This window comes from Hemitrygon akajei, chromosome 1, assembly GCF_048418815.1.
Source record: "Hemitrygon akajei chromosome 1, sHemAka1.3, whole genome shotgun sequence".
Taxonomy (NCBI): domain Eukaryota; kingdom Metazoa; phylum Chordata; class Chondrichthyes; order Myliobatiformes; family Dasyatidae; genus Hemitrygon; species Hemitrygon akajei.
In genome coordinates this window covers 201,472,747-201,489,691 of record NC_133124.1, presented here as the reverse complement: position 1 = coordinate 201,489,691, position 16,945 = coordinate 201,472,747, and the positions used below count along the sequence as shown (strand labels likewise).

At 43.5% G+C, this 16,945-nt stretch overlaps 1 protein-coding gene across 1 annotated transcript in view; it reads left to right on the top strand.

Moving 5' to 3' along the window:
* Window positions 1-6,745: 6,745 nt before the first annotated feature.
* Window positions 6,746-16,945, top strand: part of LOC140734590 (lysyl oxidase homolog 2-like) — a 153,681-nt gene continuing 143,481 nt past the window's right edge. The window contains exon 1 of the mRNA XM_073058766.1: window positions 6,746-6,918. The gene's annotated coding sequence lies outside the window, so the exon portion shown is untranslated. The remainder of the gene's footprint in view (window positions 6,919-16,945) is intronic.

Genomic DNA, 16,945 nt, shown 5'->3' with positions numbered 1-16,945 from the left:
AAAGAAACGGTGATTGCATGCATGGATCCGACGGAGGATGAAATAACGGGCAGGTCCATTACAAATGGCAAAGAAAGTGTCCCGGAGTTGTGGAAGGGACTGAGATAGGGAACGCCAGGTACCTCCTCATGGCGGAGAGTGTTGCCCTCAGAGTTCAACAGGGGAAACAACGGGAGGCAGAGTAATTTAATGAGAACTAACCCACTTAAGATGAAGGACTCAGACTCAGAGCTCCCCTGAAACAGAAACCATGTCGCATCTTTGCCCCCTGTTGCAATCCAAACCCAGGGAGGAATTACTACTGACAACTACTCAATCATTTACACCAATCTCACACTAATCCCATTTAATTCTTGCCACATTTTCATGAATTCCCTACAGATTCTACTTCCAATCTGCATACTAGTGGTAATTTACATTCAGTAGCCACTTTATTTGGTAACTCCTGCAATGTTCGTTTCTGTATCTGGCAGTAGTCCTGCAGCACAAGGCACTTTCCAGGGTGTTAAAAGCACGACTATTAAGATGGTGAAGCAGTATAGCCTTTTAAACAAGGACACAGGCAGTTGGGCGTCTATGCAAAGGTCGGTTTTTGGAGATGTAACTTGTTTAGCATAAGAGAAAGAATCTAAACCTTGCTTCTTAGAAGAGTGGAAAACTGGATGTGAACCAATTTAACAGTCTTAGAGGTTAGATAAACTGCTGTGAAATCACTCCAAGCTGTCATTTTTAAAAAATATTCTACATATTTATTGAGCATTTGATGTTCTGGTTTTATTGCTCCAGTTTGGTGTTTGTGCTGGCATTGTAGCTCCCGAATGGTCTGCACAACTGAGACGTGACAATGTTCATGCTTCAGCCTACATCTGGTTATTTCATATTCTTGCTAGTTCCAATACAAAGGCTGCAAGTTTTGCAGCCTCTCCATAAGTTAAGGGCCAGGAAGGCATTTGAATTGTCTTGGCTTTTGAGCTAATTATTGTGCAGTCTGCAAGTTTGAATTCATTCACAGAATGCGGTGGTAAGGCTGCCATTTAATACCATCCCCTCAGCAGCCTGTCACAAAACTGGTGTATTGCTGAGCCTCTGCAATCCGTGTCCTTCAGTGGCCACTTTATCAGGTACGCGTGTATACTTCGTTCATGCAAATATCTTATCAGATAATCATGTGGCAGCAACTCAATGCATAAACATATGCAGACATGGTCAAGAGGTTCAGTTGTTATTCCAACCAAACGTCAGAATAGGGAATGTGTGTTGGTGCCAGGCGGATGGTTTGAGTGTCTCAGAAACTGTTGATCTCCTGAGATTTTCGCACACAGCAGTCTCCAGAGTTTACAGAGAATGGTGCAAAAAAACAAGAAACGTCCAGTGAGCAGCAGTTCTGTGGGTGAAAATGCCTCGTTAATTAGGGAGAGGCCAGAGGAGAATGGTCAGACTTGCTCAAGCTGACAGGAAGGCAACAGTAACTCAAATAACCACATGTTGCAACAGTGGTGTGCAGAAGCCCAGGGCTGTGTGCTCAGTCCACTGCTGTTCACTCTGCTGACCCACAAATGTGCTGCAACACACAGCTCGAACCACATCATCAAGTTCGCCGATGACACGACCGTGGTGGGTCTCAGCAGCAAGAACGAGTCAGCATACAGAGAGGAGGTGCAGCGGATAACGGACTGGTGCAGAGCCAACAACCTGTCTCTGAATGTGAACAAAACAAAAGAGATGGTTGTTGACTTCAGGAGGGCACGGAGCGACCACTCTGCTGAACATCGACGGCTCCTTGGTAGAGATCGTTAAAAGCACCAAATTTCTTGGTGTTCACCTGGTGGAGAATCTCACCTGGTCCCTCAACACCAGCTCCATAGCAAAGAAAGCCCAGCTGCGTCTCTACTTTCTGTGAAGGCTGAGGAATGTCCATCTCCCACCCCCCATCCTCATCACATTCTACAGAGGTAGTATTGAGAGCATCCTGAGCAGCTGCATCACTGCCTGATTCGGAAATTGCACCATCTCGGATCGCAAGACCCTGCAGCGGATGGTGAGGTCAGCTGAGAAGATCATTGGGGTCTCTCTTCCTGCCATCACGGACATTTACACTACATGCTGCATTCACAAAGCAAACAGCATTATGAAGGACCCCACGCACCCCTCATACAAACTCTTCTCCCTCCTGCCATCAGGGAAAAGGCACCAAAGCATTCAGGCTCTCACAACCAGACTATGTAACAGTTTCTTCCCCCAAGCTATCAGACTCCTCAATACCCAGAGTCTGGACTGACACCTTACTGCCCTATTGTCTTGTTTATTATTTATTGTAATGCCTGCACTGTTTTGTGCACTTTATGCAGTCCTGGGTAGGTTTCTAGTCTAGTGTAGTTTTTTGCTGTGTTGTTTTTTATGTAGTTCAGTCTAGTTTTTGTACTGTGTCATGTAACACCATGGTCCTGAAAAACGTTGTCTCGTTTTTACTATGTACTGTACCAGCAGTTATGGTCGAAATGACAATGAAAGTGACTTGACTTGACTTGAAGAGCATCTCTGAACCACAACATAACAAACCCTGAAATGGATAGATACAGCAACAGAAGACCATGAGCGTACATCAGTGGTCACTTAATTCGGTACAGAAGATACCTAATAAAGTGGCCACTGAGTATATGTGAGAAGGTCATAGCTTTGAGTGGAAGTTTGAGGACAGAGACTCTTGATGTATTTATGTGGACAGGGTGCAGAATAACTCAGAGCAGACTTCCAGGAGGCTGTGCTCCCATGATAAAGCCCAGATCCCAAGAATGAAAACATAAATAAAATTTCTGGTCTCATTGCTCCAGCAACATCGAGATGGGTCAGTGGATGAAAGGCCTTTTCCTGTCCTGTATGACACATTAATTCTACAGTTGTGTCAGTTTGCATGTTTCCCATTGTTGGCACTGAGCTCAGAAACCAAACAGCTTTACCCACAGTTATCAGAGCTGAAAAAGAGCCTCACTGGGGCGCTTTCATCATCATCATGACTGGCTCTTAATAATAAAACAGCAGCAAGACCTGACTGATGCCTTCAAAGGAATTTATGTTCAGAACTGGGTCCAAATTATATAAATACTGTACATAATACTTGGAGCAGAGAAGTAACTTTTCAGCCCATGTGGCTCTGACTGTTGACTCTGCTTCACATTCCATTTTATCCTGTCAACATTAATACAGATTATATAACATTAATGCAGCATAGGAAAGGCTATTCAGCCCACAGTATCTGTGCTAGCCACAGCAAATGAAACTAATCCTATATGCCTGCACATGATCCCTCTCCTTCCAGTACCTTCATCTTCACATGTTGTCTAAACACCTCTTAAACAACACTGTCATACCAGTTTCCTACCACTCTCCATATAAAAAGCTAACCCTTCCTATCTCCCTTAAACCTCCCCCTCACGCTTCAGAGCTACAACCGCTAGTATTTGACATTTGCTATCCTGAGGAAGAAATTCCTTTCATAATTCATAAACTTTTTATCAGCTCTCCCCTCAGCCTCCAGTTCTCCACAGAAAACAATTCAAGTCTATCAACTTATTATTCAAAAAGTCTAATCCAGCCAGCATCCTGATGAAGTTACTGTATGCTTTTCTTATCTCTCGTACACGCACCTTAAGCTCCTTTGGTCTGTGTTGCAGTCTTCTGAACTAAATATTGAACTGTACCACAGGTTTCTCACTTTTTCTCTTTGTGTCATTTCTGGCCATTTCCACTGTAAGTGATCCATCTGTGAAATTGGCCCAGTTGTTTGTCTCTTTCCATAGGTGTAGCCTAACAAATTGACTATGTCCTACTTTTTTTGAGTTATTTTAAACTCTTTTTTGATGGTGCTCTCTAACTGTTGCCAAAAAAGTTCAACATTTTAAAGTTTAATGTACATGTGTAATCAAAGTGTGTATACCATATACAGCCCTGAGATTCGTCTCTTTGCAGGCACCCACAAAACAACCCGTTAAATAACTGCACACAGCAAAGACTGTTAAACATCCAGTATGCAAATCAAAAGAACAAACAGTGCAAACAATTAAAAAAGTAAAGCAAGTAACACGGAGAACTTGAACCCCAGTGTCCTCAAAAGTGAGTCCACAGACCGTTCAGCACTGCAGCCTGAAGGATGCAGGCCACAGCCACGGAGCTAGTTCAGCACTGAAGCAAGTGCTGATGTTCGCAGGCCACAGCTGCAGAGTCAGTTCAGCACTGTGGCGAGTAAAGCCTCATGCGGTATTGAGCTGAAGATTGGCTTAGTCCTTCGCCCTCGATCTTGATCTTCTGTATCTGTCTTGGCGCTTCAATTGGCTAAACATCAGTTTGTTTATCGCTCTCAGGCATGGGCCCCATTGCTTCAATCCGGCCTGACGTCTGCTCCAGCAAAGGCTGCTGCAGACGTACCTGCGTTCCCAGGAGACCAGTTTGCTGAATCTTTCAGTATACCGCAGACACGGCAGGTCACTCAGAAGGTTCGAAAGCACAAATCCCAAAGGAAAATTACAGGCTGTGGATTGGCGTGATCGTAACCCAGAGAAAATAGAAAGTAGTTTTGTTTGCTGCCTGCAAAGCATCACCACATCAGCGCCATCTTCACAGATCCACAACCCATTGGAGTTGATGACATGAGGAGAATAAAAATAGAATTTGTGTAGGATTGGTGTAAGTTGGTGCTTAATAGTTGGCATGGATTCAGTTGGATAAATGAACTTTCTATATTCTTTGTTTTTATGCTCTATGGTTGGGCGATGGTTTAGGGCAGACAGGTATCCTTTCTGAGAGGTTTACAGCCCTTCCCAAAGGGCAGCACATCAATGATTACAACTTGATAATTAGTAAAAATTTTCTGGAGCGGGCTTGAACCTTTGCCTCCTAGCCAAGAACTCAGTTTGGGATTAAAGTCAGCTGAGCAGCAAAAAGGTGTCCTCTCCTTTTCACCATGAGTGTCCGTGGTTTTGCCAGTGGTTCCGTGGAAATTATGAAGCATATCATCTGTACTAAACATACATGCAGCCAATTTGGAAAGCCCTGTGACTGAGCCTTGAGAGTGAAATATGTCTTAGCCTTTATTCTTCCGTCTTTGTCCTCGGTGGATTTGAGTTCCTAATAAATACAGCCACACACGTCCTGTATCACATCCAGTTATTTTCACCAATCAGCCATGTCGTTCTCCCCTGATCTGGCAATGCCACAATTAAATATTCTCCATGGTCTCAGCCCTCCCTATGTCTGTAATCTTCCCAAGTAGTTAAATTCTCTAAGGTCGCTGCAATTGGATATCTATTACAGCACTATTGTGGACTGTACTTTCTACTTCTCTGATCATTGGAATTGTTTTCCTGAACTTCACTACCTCGCCATCTCTCTCCTCATTCAATATGCACCTCACACCTTCTTATTTGAACAATAACATTACTTTGTTATTGCGCAGTATCAGTTTTTGTTTGATCATACTCCTGCAAGCTTTTGTCACATTAGAGACATGGAAGTGTGCCGCCTCCCGCACACATGACCACACTCAGCAGTAGTGCACTATTTAAACCAATTGATCTCCATCACCGTACAATGTACATTGATTGAATTCCATCACTGTCTATTATTGGTGCAAAATGACATACCACAACAATGGAAAGATACCATGGATGCCCATTTCATTGCATAGTTCTTACACAGTGGAGAATTGTTGCTTGCTTGCCATTGGGCAGTTGGGAAGGAAAGGGAAGAGGTGACCACACTGGCGGAAGCTAGCAGCTTGGAATTGGTGCTAAAAGGAAAGAGAGTTCTCACATTAAAGGAGTAACTATTAAGGGAACCATACTGAAAGGGAGGAGGTCTTCACGGAGTGATATAGACATATGGGTAGGCATGGTTATGGGCTCGAATTGAGCAATTTGGAGTGGTAGCCAGAGAAATGTTAGTTGAGCCAAATGCAAACTTGTTGCCCAGTTTTTAAAAAGTCCAAAATATACCTGTCTGTTTTACTCATCTCGGTAGGTGATCCCTTGGGATTGAGGAGAACATACACCCACCCCATTTCTGCAGGTTTGGGACCAATGTAGGATTCATAGGCTTTGCAGTTGTGTAGCAGGATGTACTGGCATAGAGTGTACAAGTAATTGCTTTTCTGCAGAGTTCCCTTTGTGCTGAACCTCTCTCTGCTCCCACTCACTGTCAATCCAAGTAATCTGAATGATAACAGACCAAAGATTCCCAGGAAACAACAGGTTCATTGCACTTTCTCAAGGAGTCATAGAAAACATTTTGTTTTTTTCCCTTCTGTCCAGATGATAATCTCATCTACACATAAGAATAAGCTATGAATTTCTTAATGCGGTGTACTGTATACATGTAAGTAGGTAGGGTTTGTGTATATGAGGGTTTGTATATGTTCATATATTTGTGGAAGTGTGGTGTATGTGTGGGGAAAGTGGTCTTGAAAGTTTGCCGTGTGTGTGTGCGCGCGCGCTTTTATATGAGAATTTATTTGAGTGGTGTATTCGTGTGTGTATGGATATGTCAGGGGCTTCGTGTATGTGTGTGTGCCTCTAGTCTGTGATTTCAGCAGGGGGCCGGGCCTCCCAGATCCATGCTCCGCCCCAGAAAGTTTAACATCTGGAATTTTTGGGGGGGGCGGAGTGCAGTTTGAGGGAATCCCTTCGCTCAGTGGCTGCCGCCGCTCAATCTATTACATCATCGTCCTGAGCACCAGTGAGATGTGGCAGGCGGGCGGCTGTGAATGACAAGGCACGGCAAGATGCAACAATAGAGTTGTGGGATCCGGACAGGGCAAACTGTGTTGACTTTTTGCGCTGGAGGCGGCCGCACTCGGGTTCCAGCTCCCTAAGTTAACGGGAGATCGGAATCTCTTTCGAGCGAGAGGAGCTGGATAACTTTTTCCTGGTAAGTACATGCAGGGATTCAGTACGTGAAAACTGTTCCATGCCTTCCACTCGCAGAAACGTTCATTGCACTTAACGGAATAAAGTCGGTATACGCTGGATGTTATTGAGGAAACGCTAACGGCTATAACCAGAGATGAAATTAAGACGTGGAAGTATTCAGGCATTGAAGGAACAGCAGCGAAGACGGGAGACGTGTGTGAAGGTGATTTCAGAGGGAAATCGTGATTTACAATTTTCTGAAGTACCTTTTCTCAGCTTCTCCTTTTACTCTGGTCACCCCAGCGGTTCCCGCAGACTGCGGAACAGGCTGCAGAAGGAGTTCGGTCGGGTGATGATCTGGGACAGGTTCGCTTCCACACCAACAAAGGGCCGCACAAATAAAAAAAATGTAATAAAGGGGAGAAAGCTCTCCTTTAATGGTGAGGCAATCACCCAACACACCGAGGGGTTTCAGGAGAAGCCACCGTAAGCAGAGAGGACTGAGATGTGGAACTGACAGAGCATTAGAAGGGAAATATTAGTAAAGGTAGTGGGAAAGAATGGAAAACGGTAAACACAAGAGATCGAAACTTTGAGCAACAGACAAAAAAGCGGGAGAAGCTCAGCAACCCAGACAGCATCTACGGAAGAGAATAAACAGTCGACATTTCGGACCGAGACCCTTCATCTTTACTGGAAAAGAATGGTGGTGACGAATTTCAGGAGAGGTCGTTCATTTGAAATGTTTCTTTTTTTGATTCCGCAAATGCTTCCTGACTTGCTGAGTACTTGCAGTAGTTTCTGTTCTTAATTCAGATTCCTTCTGTCTGCGGGCTGTTGCTTTTGTGATAATGGTGATGGGCACAGCCAGGGAAATGCATGATGTGAGCATCATGCCTGTCTGTATAATGCTCCTGTACTCAAATCAAACTTAATCTAATGCTTCTAAGGTTTGGCCGAGAAGGGACGAGCGAAGCGTTGAACTTCAATATGTAAGGAGACTGGGAAAATCAGGTTGGTGTCGGATTGCAAGAAAGGGAATTTGTTGAATGCCTACGAGATGGTTTCTTAGAGCAGCTTGTGCTTGAGCCTGCTCGGGGAAAGGCCATCTTAGATTGGGTGTTGTGTAGTAACCCAGATCTTATTAGGGAGCTTAATGTAAAGGAACCCTTGGGAGACAGTGATCATTGAATTCATACTGCAATTTAAGAGGGAGAAGCATAAGTTGAATTTCCCCATGGGGATGAATAAAGTATCTATCTATCTATCTAAGTCATAGGTATCGCAATGGATTGAAGGCAATTACAGAGGATTGAGAGAGGAGCTTGCCCAGGTGGATTGGAGGAAGATACTGGCAGGGATGACGGCTGTGCAGAGGTGGCTGAAGTTTCTGGGAATAGTTCACGAGGCACAGGATAGATATATCCCACAGAAGAAGTTCTCAAATGGCAGGGCTCACTTTTAACATTTAAGAATAACTTGGACAGATACATGGATGAGAAGTGTATGGATGGATATGGTCCAGGTGCAGGTCAGTGGCACTAGGCAGAAAAATGGGTTGGCACAGCCAAGAAGGGCCAAAAGGCCTGTTTCTGTTCTGTAATGTTCTATGGTTCTATGGCAGGGGTAGGCAACTGTGGCTGACAAAGGAAGTTAAGATGAGCAGTCAACGTTTCGGGCCGAGACCCTTCGTCAGGACGAAGGGACTTGGCCCGAAATATTGACTGCTCATTTCAACGGATGCTGCCTGACCTGCTGAGTTCATCCAGCTTGTTTTTACGTGTTGATTTGACCACAACATCTGCGGTCTACTCTGTGTTTAAAGTAAGTTAAGAACTGCATAAAAACCAAGGAAAGGGTATATAAGGTAGCAAAAGTGAGTGGGAAGTTGGAGGATTGGGAAGCTTTTAAAATCCAACAAAAGGCAACTAAAAAACGCATCAAGAAGGGACAAGATGAATTATGAGGACAGACTAGCCAATAATATAAAGCTGGATACCAAAAGATTTTTCTTCTGTTATACTGTATGAAGAGTAAAAGGGAGGTGAGAGTTAATATTGGACCGCTGGAAAACGCTGCTGGTGAGGTAGTAATGGGAGTAAAGAAATGGAAGATAAACTTAATGGGTTCTTTGCATCTGTTTTCACTGTGGAAGACACTAGTAGTGAGCCAGAGGTCCATGAGTGCCAATGCTATTACAAAGGAAAAAGTGCAAGGGAAATTCAAAGGTCTTAAGGTGGATAAGTCACCTGGGCCAGATGGACTACATCCCAGAGTCCTGAGAGATGTTGCTGAAGAGATAACAGATGCATTGGTCATGATCTTTCAAGAATTACTTGATTCTGGCATGATCTTGGAGGACTGAAAGATTGCAAATGGCACTCCACTCTTTAAGAAGAGAGGAAAGCGAAAGAAAGGAAATGATGGGCCATTTAGCCTAACCTCAGTAGTTGGGAAAGTGTTGGAGGCTATTATTAAGAATAAAGTTTTGGGGTACGTGGAGACTAATGATAAAATAAGTCAAATTCAGCATGGTTTCTGAAAGGGAAATCTTCTCTGACAAACCTGTTAGAGTTCTTCGAAGAAATAACAAATAGAGTGGACACAGGAGAGGCAGAGGATTTCATACCTGGATGTTCATAAGTTTTTTTTAATAAGTTGCCGCACATGAGGCTGCTTAACAAGATAAAATCCTATGGCATTACAGAAAGATATTGGCATGGATAGAGGAATGGCTAACAGGCAGGAAGCAGTGAGTGGGAATAAAAGGGGCCTTTTCTGGTTGGGTGCCAGTGACTAGTGGTGTTCCTCAGGGGTCAGTATTGGGACCACTGTTTTACACATTGTTTGTCAATGATTTAGATAATGGAATTGATGGCTTTGTGGCAAGTTTGCGGATGATATGAAGGTAGGTGAAGGGGTAGGTAGTGCTGAGGAAGCAATGTAATTGCAGCAGGGCTTAGACAAATTGGAAGAATGGGCAAAAAGAGTGGCAGATGAATACAGAGTTGGGAAATGTATAGTAATGCATCTTGGTAAAAGGAACAATAGTGCAGACTATTTATCTAAATGGGAAGAGAATTCAACCATCAGAGGTGCAGAGGGACTTAGGAGTCCTCGTGCAAGACTCCCAGAAGGTTAATTTACAGGTTGAGTCTGTGGTAAAGAAGGCAAATACAATGTTGGCTTTTATTTCAAGGGGAATAGAATATAAAAGCAAGGAGAAAATGCTGAGCCTTTATAAGACTTTAGTCAGGCTACACTTGGAGTATCGTCAACAGTTTTAGGTCCCATATCTCTGAAAGGATGAGTTGTCATTGGAGAGAGTCCAGAGGAGTTTCACGAGGATGATTTCAGGTATGAAGAGGTTAACATATGAGGATAGTTGGCAGCTTTGGGCTTGTACTCACTGGAATTTCAAAGAATGCGGGGGGATCTCATTGAAACCTTCCGAATGTTGAAAGGACTGTATAGCGTGGATGTCAAGGGGATGCTTCCTATGGGGAGGCTGTCCAGAACTAGAGGGCACAGCCTCCAAATTGAAAGGCAACCCTTCAGAACAGAGATAAGGAGGAATTTTTTTAGCCAATTAATCTGTGGAATGCTCTACCACAGACTATGGTGGAGGTAAGGTCCGTGCGTATATTTAAGGCAGAAGTTAATCATTTCCTAATCAGTCAGGGCATCAAAGGATATGGTAAGAAGGCAGGTGTATGGGGTTGAGTGGGAGCCCGGATCAGTCATCATGGAATGGGGAGCAGACTCGATGGGCTGAATGGCCTAATTCTGCTCCTGTGTCTTATGGTCTAAGCATTGAAATGCAGATGACTGCACGGCATTAGAGGTATGAATACCCTACGTTCATCCAAAGGGCTGGAATCAGCCTACTACTTCACAATCAGTTATTCAGTGTCTTAGTTGATTAGAAAGTTGTCATTCATAGCAGCAGAATTGTGCAAGGACATACATAAAAAAAGGAAAAACAAGTTAGTGTTCCCGGGTTCATTGACTGTTCAGAAATCTGATGTTGGAGGGGACAAAACTGTTCATGAATCTTTGAGCGTGTGCCTTCAGGCTCCTGTACCTTCTCTTGGATTGTAGTATTGATGTGTCAAATGGTGAGAGTCCTTAATGATAGATACCATCTTCCTGAGAATATCTTCAGTGATGTGGAGCGCTGGCTGGTGACAACTGGCTAAGTGTTCAACTCTCTGCAGCCTCAATACCCAGGCTGTACTACAACCAGTCAGAATACTCTCCACCATACATCTATAGAAATTTGTAAGAATCTTTGCTGACATACCAAATCTCCTCAAACTCCTAATGAAGTGGAGTCACTGGCATGTCTTCTTCATATTTGCCTCTTGCTCTATATCCTGAAGCTGTGTGTCTTGTTAATCTCTGGCTCATTAGGAAACTAAATTGCCCTTTCCACTTGCTAAGTTTGTCGTCTGTGTCCCAGTAGCTAGCTTTCTCCCCTCTGTGCCAGAAAGAACCTGGGATCAACTTCCATTCCCAAACATGACCACTTGAATCTCGGCAGGTTCATCGGGTACAATGCAGAGGGAGCCTGATGTTGAGAAGCTGTTGTGTAGCTGAGAAGCTATAGTGAGGTCTCAGACAGATATGAAAGATCATCTCATACCAGTCTGAGTAGGGTGAAGGGAAATGGAGATTGTGGGGAGCCTCCCTCGTGCGCTGTTCAGTAAAAGATAGCAGCAAAACATGTTGACTGTTGTTTCAGTTTTGCTGTTTGTGGAGCAAAAAACAAGCTGCTGCTGGAATCTGGAGCAACCATCCACCTTCTGGACAAACCCAGTGAGTCAGGCAGCTGTGGAAGGAAAGGAGGTGTTGATATTTCAGTTTGAAACTGCGGCAGTTCATTTCCTCCCACATATACTGCTTGACTCACTGAATTCCTTCAGCAGCTTGCTTGAAACTGCTGGAGGAACTTAACGGGTCAAGTACTGTTTGTAGAGGGAAACGGACAGTCAATGTTTTGGTTACTATTTAGACCATAAGACGTAAGAGAAGAATTATGCCATTCAGTCCAATGAATCTGCTCCATCATTCATTTATGGCTGATTTATTATCCCTCTCAACCCCATTCTTTGGCGTCTTCCCTGTTATCTTTGATGCCCTTACTATCAAGAGTCTATCAACCTCTGGTTTAAGTATACCCAATAACTTGGCCTCCACAGTCATCTGTAACAATGAATTCCACAGGTTCACCACTCTCTGGCTAAAGAAATTCCTCCTCATCTATGTTCTAAAGGGACGTCTTTGTAGTCTAAGTCTGTGCCTTCTGGCCCTAGACTCTCCTACTATAAAAAACATCCTCTCCACATCCACTCTGTTAAGCATTTCAATATTTGATAGGTTTCAATAAGATTCCCTTCATTCTTTTAAACTCCAGAGCCACCAAATGCTATTTGCTACCTGCTGTTTATGGAATCTTTCAGTGTGCAAGTGTGTGTTTGCAACGTTACACCGGAATCTGCACTAGAGAGTTACCTCATTGACTGTTAGGCATTTTTGGCACGTCCTGAGATTGTAAGCAGCACCACAAATTCTTTAAATTTCATAATCGAAAACTAGAAATAATTTACTGATGCGAGCATTTGTCAGCGTACTTTATCTGCTTGTGTGGAACAGCTGCGGAACTCTGTGGTTCTTGAAGTGACTGAGAGATAATCCACATAATTTAAAAAAAAAATAACTTAGGGGTTCAGGAAAGGCCATCATTTATTGCTCATCACTAATTGCATTTGGGTGCAACTTCAACCACTGTAGATTTTCCGGTGAACGTGTTTCTGCAGTGCAGAACTTAATACAGAAACTTACAGATGCTGCCAGAATGGATGGTGGAGTTGTGAGTTAAGGAAGGATGACTTGGGTTTTAACATTGCCCCAAGTTGCATTTTGAAAGATTATTTGCAGCATGGGTAGATTATACATTATGCAAACTCCACATAGTCAACACTGGAGGTTAGGATTGAATCTGGGTTGCTGAAGCTGTGAGCCAGTAACTCTACTAGCTGCGTCTCTCTCTCTCCTCCATTCCTTTCCACTCAGAATCTCTCTCTACTCTTTCTCCCTTCCTTGCCTCCCTGTATCCACTCTACTTGCATGCTCTTTCCATTCTCTGACTTCTCCCCCTCTTGCCTGCTGTCTTTTCCACTCACCTTCCCATTTTGCACTGTTTCCAATGAAGGAGTCATTTAACTCTATTTCCCTTGAGCTGGAGATTCGTGCTTCAAATCCAGTCTGTGAGTTGTGGAGGATAATTACTGTGGGGTAGTAAAACGGGGCAAAATAAGTGGTTTTGAATAGCAGATTGTGGGGTGGCAAGGAGGATGCAGGGGAGGGATGAGCAGCTTTAGCTTGTGGGTTTAAAGCAGATGGTCGGGCTTATTTGCGCAGTGGGCTCTCTGTTGTTCTCAATGTCATTGTGAAAGTGGGGAATAAAGTTGATTCAGTCTCCACACTATTATTATGGAATCTAGTTGCATTTTGAAAGATTATTTGCAACATGGGTAGATTATACATTATGCAAACTCCACATAGTCAACACTGGAGGTTAGGATTGAATCAAATGAGAGGACATGATTTGAGAGTTAGGGGGCAAAAGTTTAAGGAAAACACGAGGGGGTATTTCTTTACTCAGAGAGTGATAGCTGTGTGGAATGAGCTTCCTGTAGAAGTAGTAGAGGCCAGTTCAGTTGTGTCATTTAAGGTAAAATTGGATAGGTATATGGACAGGAAAGGAGTGGAGGGTTATGGGCTGAGTGCGGGTAGGTGGGACTAGGTGAGATTAAGAGTTCGGCACGGACTAGGAGGGCCGGAATGGCCTGTTTCCATGCTGTGATTGTTATATGGTTATATGGTTATTCACACATCACTATTTTCATGATTCATTCAACTACCTTAGGATGATAAAGAAATTTGGCATGACCTTGTTGGCTCTCATCAATCATATTGCACAGTAACACAGCGGTGAGTAGACAGTATTACAGCGCACGGAGTCGGAGTTCAAAGTTCAATCCTGGATTCCTCTGTAAGGAGTCTCTACGTCCTCCCCATGGAATGAATGGGTTTTATCTGGTGCTCCTGTTTCCTCCCGCAGTACAAGGATGTACTGGTTGGTAGGTTAACAGTTATTGTGAATTGTCCCGTGATTAGGTTAGGGTTAAATTGGGTTGTTGGGGGAATCTGGGTGGCCTAGCTGAAAGGGCTCGAGGGGCATATTCTGCGCTATATCTAAATAAATAAATAAAATAAGTGAGTTTTACTGAAGCATCACAGCTTGGTTTGACTACATGCGACCACAAGAAACTGCAGAGAGTTGTGGACACAGCTCAGCACATCACAGAAACTAGCCTCCCCTCCATGGACTCTTTCTGTGCTTGTCGCTGCCTCAGTAAAGCAGCCAATGTAACCAAAGTCCTCACCAACCCTAGACTTTCTCTCTTCTCTAACAGGCAGACAATACAAAAGCCCCAAAGCACGTGCTACCAAGCTCAAGAACAGCTTCTATCACACTGTTATGAGATTGTTGAATGGTTCCCTAGAATAACAAGCTGGATTCTTGACCTCAACATCTACCTCATTATAACCTCGCACATTATTGTCTACCTGCAATGCACTTTCTCTGTAGATGTTGGAGTTTATTCTGCATTCTGTTATTGTCTTGTACTAACTCAAAGGAGGTAGACCTGTATTCAGAGTGTGCAGGACAAGCCTTCCACTGTACATGGGGAATAGTAAGCCAATTCCAATTCCAATTCCAACATAAAGGCTTTGAAGAGAGAACCAATGAAGTACTCACCCCAGGGAACTCTCTCCGAGGTAACTGGTACCCTCTCACTCTATATTGGTTTATTTTGTGTTCATTAGAAAGCAATTTCTGATTATAAAAAAAGATTTTTCTTGCTTGTAGGATCTTAGGGCACAAAAGGAGAGTGTTTGCGTCTTCATTACTGTGGTGTCTCTTTAACACCCTCACTAGCTCTTGTCTCATTGCCCGGAAAACATATTTTTATTATTCCTGTCCTGATGAAGGGTCTCGGCCCAAAACGTTGATTCTTTATTCCTTTCTATAGACCTGCTGCTGAATTCCTCCAGCATTTTGTGTGTTTTTAGTATTAAATTTATTTGGACTTGTACTCTTTCCTTTCCACAGATTCCTTTCTGAAAACCATATGTTAGAATCTGGAGTGAGAAAACAGACCTAAAGGTTTTCCAGTTCATGCATAAGTTCTTGCTGAACTTTTCCATCTGTCAGAGGTGGATCGGAAGTTTTATTTTGGACTTTTGTAACATTATTGCATCATTAAATTAAGAATCTTTTGCCTTTCCTTCTCCTACCCTCTTCTTTTGTTTTCCATTTTTCTGGCTTTCAGCTCTATCATTATTTCACCTTCCCATAAGTCTCTGGTACCCAATACACCACCAATCCAGTTTAAACCTATCTTTATAACACCAGTAGACACACCCAAGTTGATATGTGGCTTTGTCCTGCCTAGATGATGTAACCTGTACAGTTTGTGCAGGTCTCATCTTCCCAGAGCTGGTCTCAGTACCTTAGGAATTGAAATTCTCTCTCCTGCACCATTCCTCTAAATGCATATTCACTTTATATGTCCTTCTGTGTCTGCTCCCATACAAGCATGGCACTGGCAGTGATCCTGAGATTACTATGTTTGATTTCCTGCTTTTTAACTACTGTACCTCCAAAATCTGCACTTGCTGAACTTCATACCCTATGTAACCACAGGGTACTGATCTGACCACAGCCACTGGGTATAATCCTCCCCTCCAGATTTCCATGATAACCTCAACCCCAGCACCAGGGAGACAACATGCCATTCTGGAGTTGGGTTCACAGAAGCAGAAATGTTTATTTCTTCCCCTTGTGATTGAATCTCTAGTCAACATTGATCTCCCATTCTTTTCCTCCCATATAGTGCAGCTGAGCCACATGGTGGTATTTTACTGCAAGGTATTGTCTGTTGCAAGGTGAATTGTTAAGTGCTCAAGGTAATTTGATTAATGCGCATAACAAAAAAGTGTTGATCATGGTGCAAGTGTGACCCAAGAAAACTAGAAAAAGAATGAACCATAACCTGTTGGAATTCTCGCTCAACAAGTTTCTTCCCCACTGCTACTGGACTTCTGAGCCCGTCAACTTTTCACACCCACTTTCTGTCGATGTTGCCATATTTTCGGATGATTAGCTCTCCCTCTCTCAGTTAGTCCATTGTTGCATCGTTAGCAAACACGAGGAAATCTGCAGATGCTGGAAATTCAAGCAACACACACAAAATGTTGGTGGAATGCAGCAGGCCAGGCAGCATTTATAGGGAGAAGCGCTGTTGACATTTCGGGCGGAGACCCTTTGTCAGTCCTGATGAAGGGTCTCGGCCCGAAACATCGACAGTGCTTCTCCCTATAGATGCAGCCTGGCCTGCTGTGTTCCACCAGCATTTTGTGTGTGTTGGTTGTATCGTTAGCATTTTTTTTACACTACAATCTTTTCACCATTCTCCTTTGTTCTGAATTCCTATAAGACTATAAGACACAGGAGCAGAATTAGGCCATTTGGCCAATCAAGTCTGCTCCACCATTCAATCATGGCTGATCCTTTTTTCCCCTCCTCAACTTCATTCCCCGGCTTTCTCCCATAACGTTAATGCCGTGTCCAATCAAGGACATATCAATCTCTGCCTTAAATACACCAACGACCTGGCCTCCACAGCTGTTTGTGGTAACAAATGCCACAAATTCATCACCCTCTGGCTAATGAAATATCTCCGCTTCTCTGTTTTAAATGGATGCCCCTCTATTCTGAAGCTGTGCCACCTTGTCCTGGACCCTCCCCACCATGGAAAACATCTTTTCCACATCTATTCTGTCTAGGCATTTCAACATTCAAAAAGTTTCAATGAGATTCCCCCCTCATCCTTCTAAATTCCAGTGAGTACAGACCCAGAGCCATCAAATGTTCCACGTATGATAACCCTTCCATTCCCAAAATCATCCTTGTG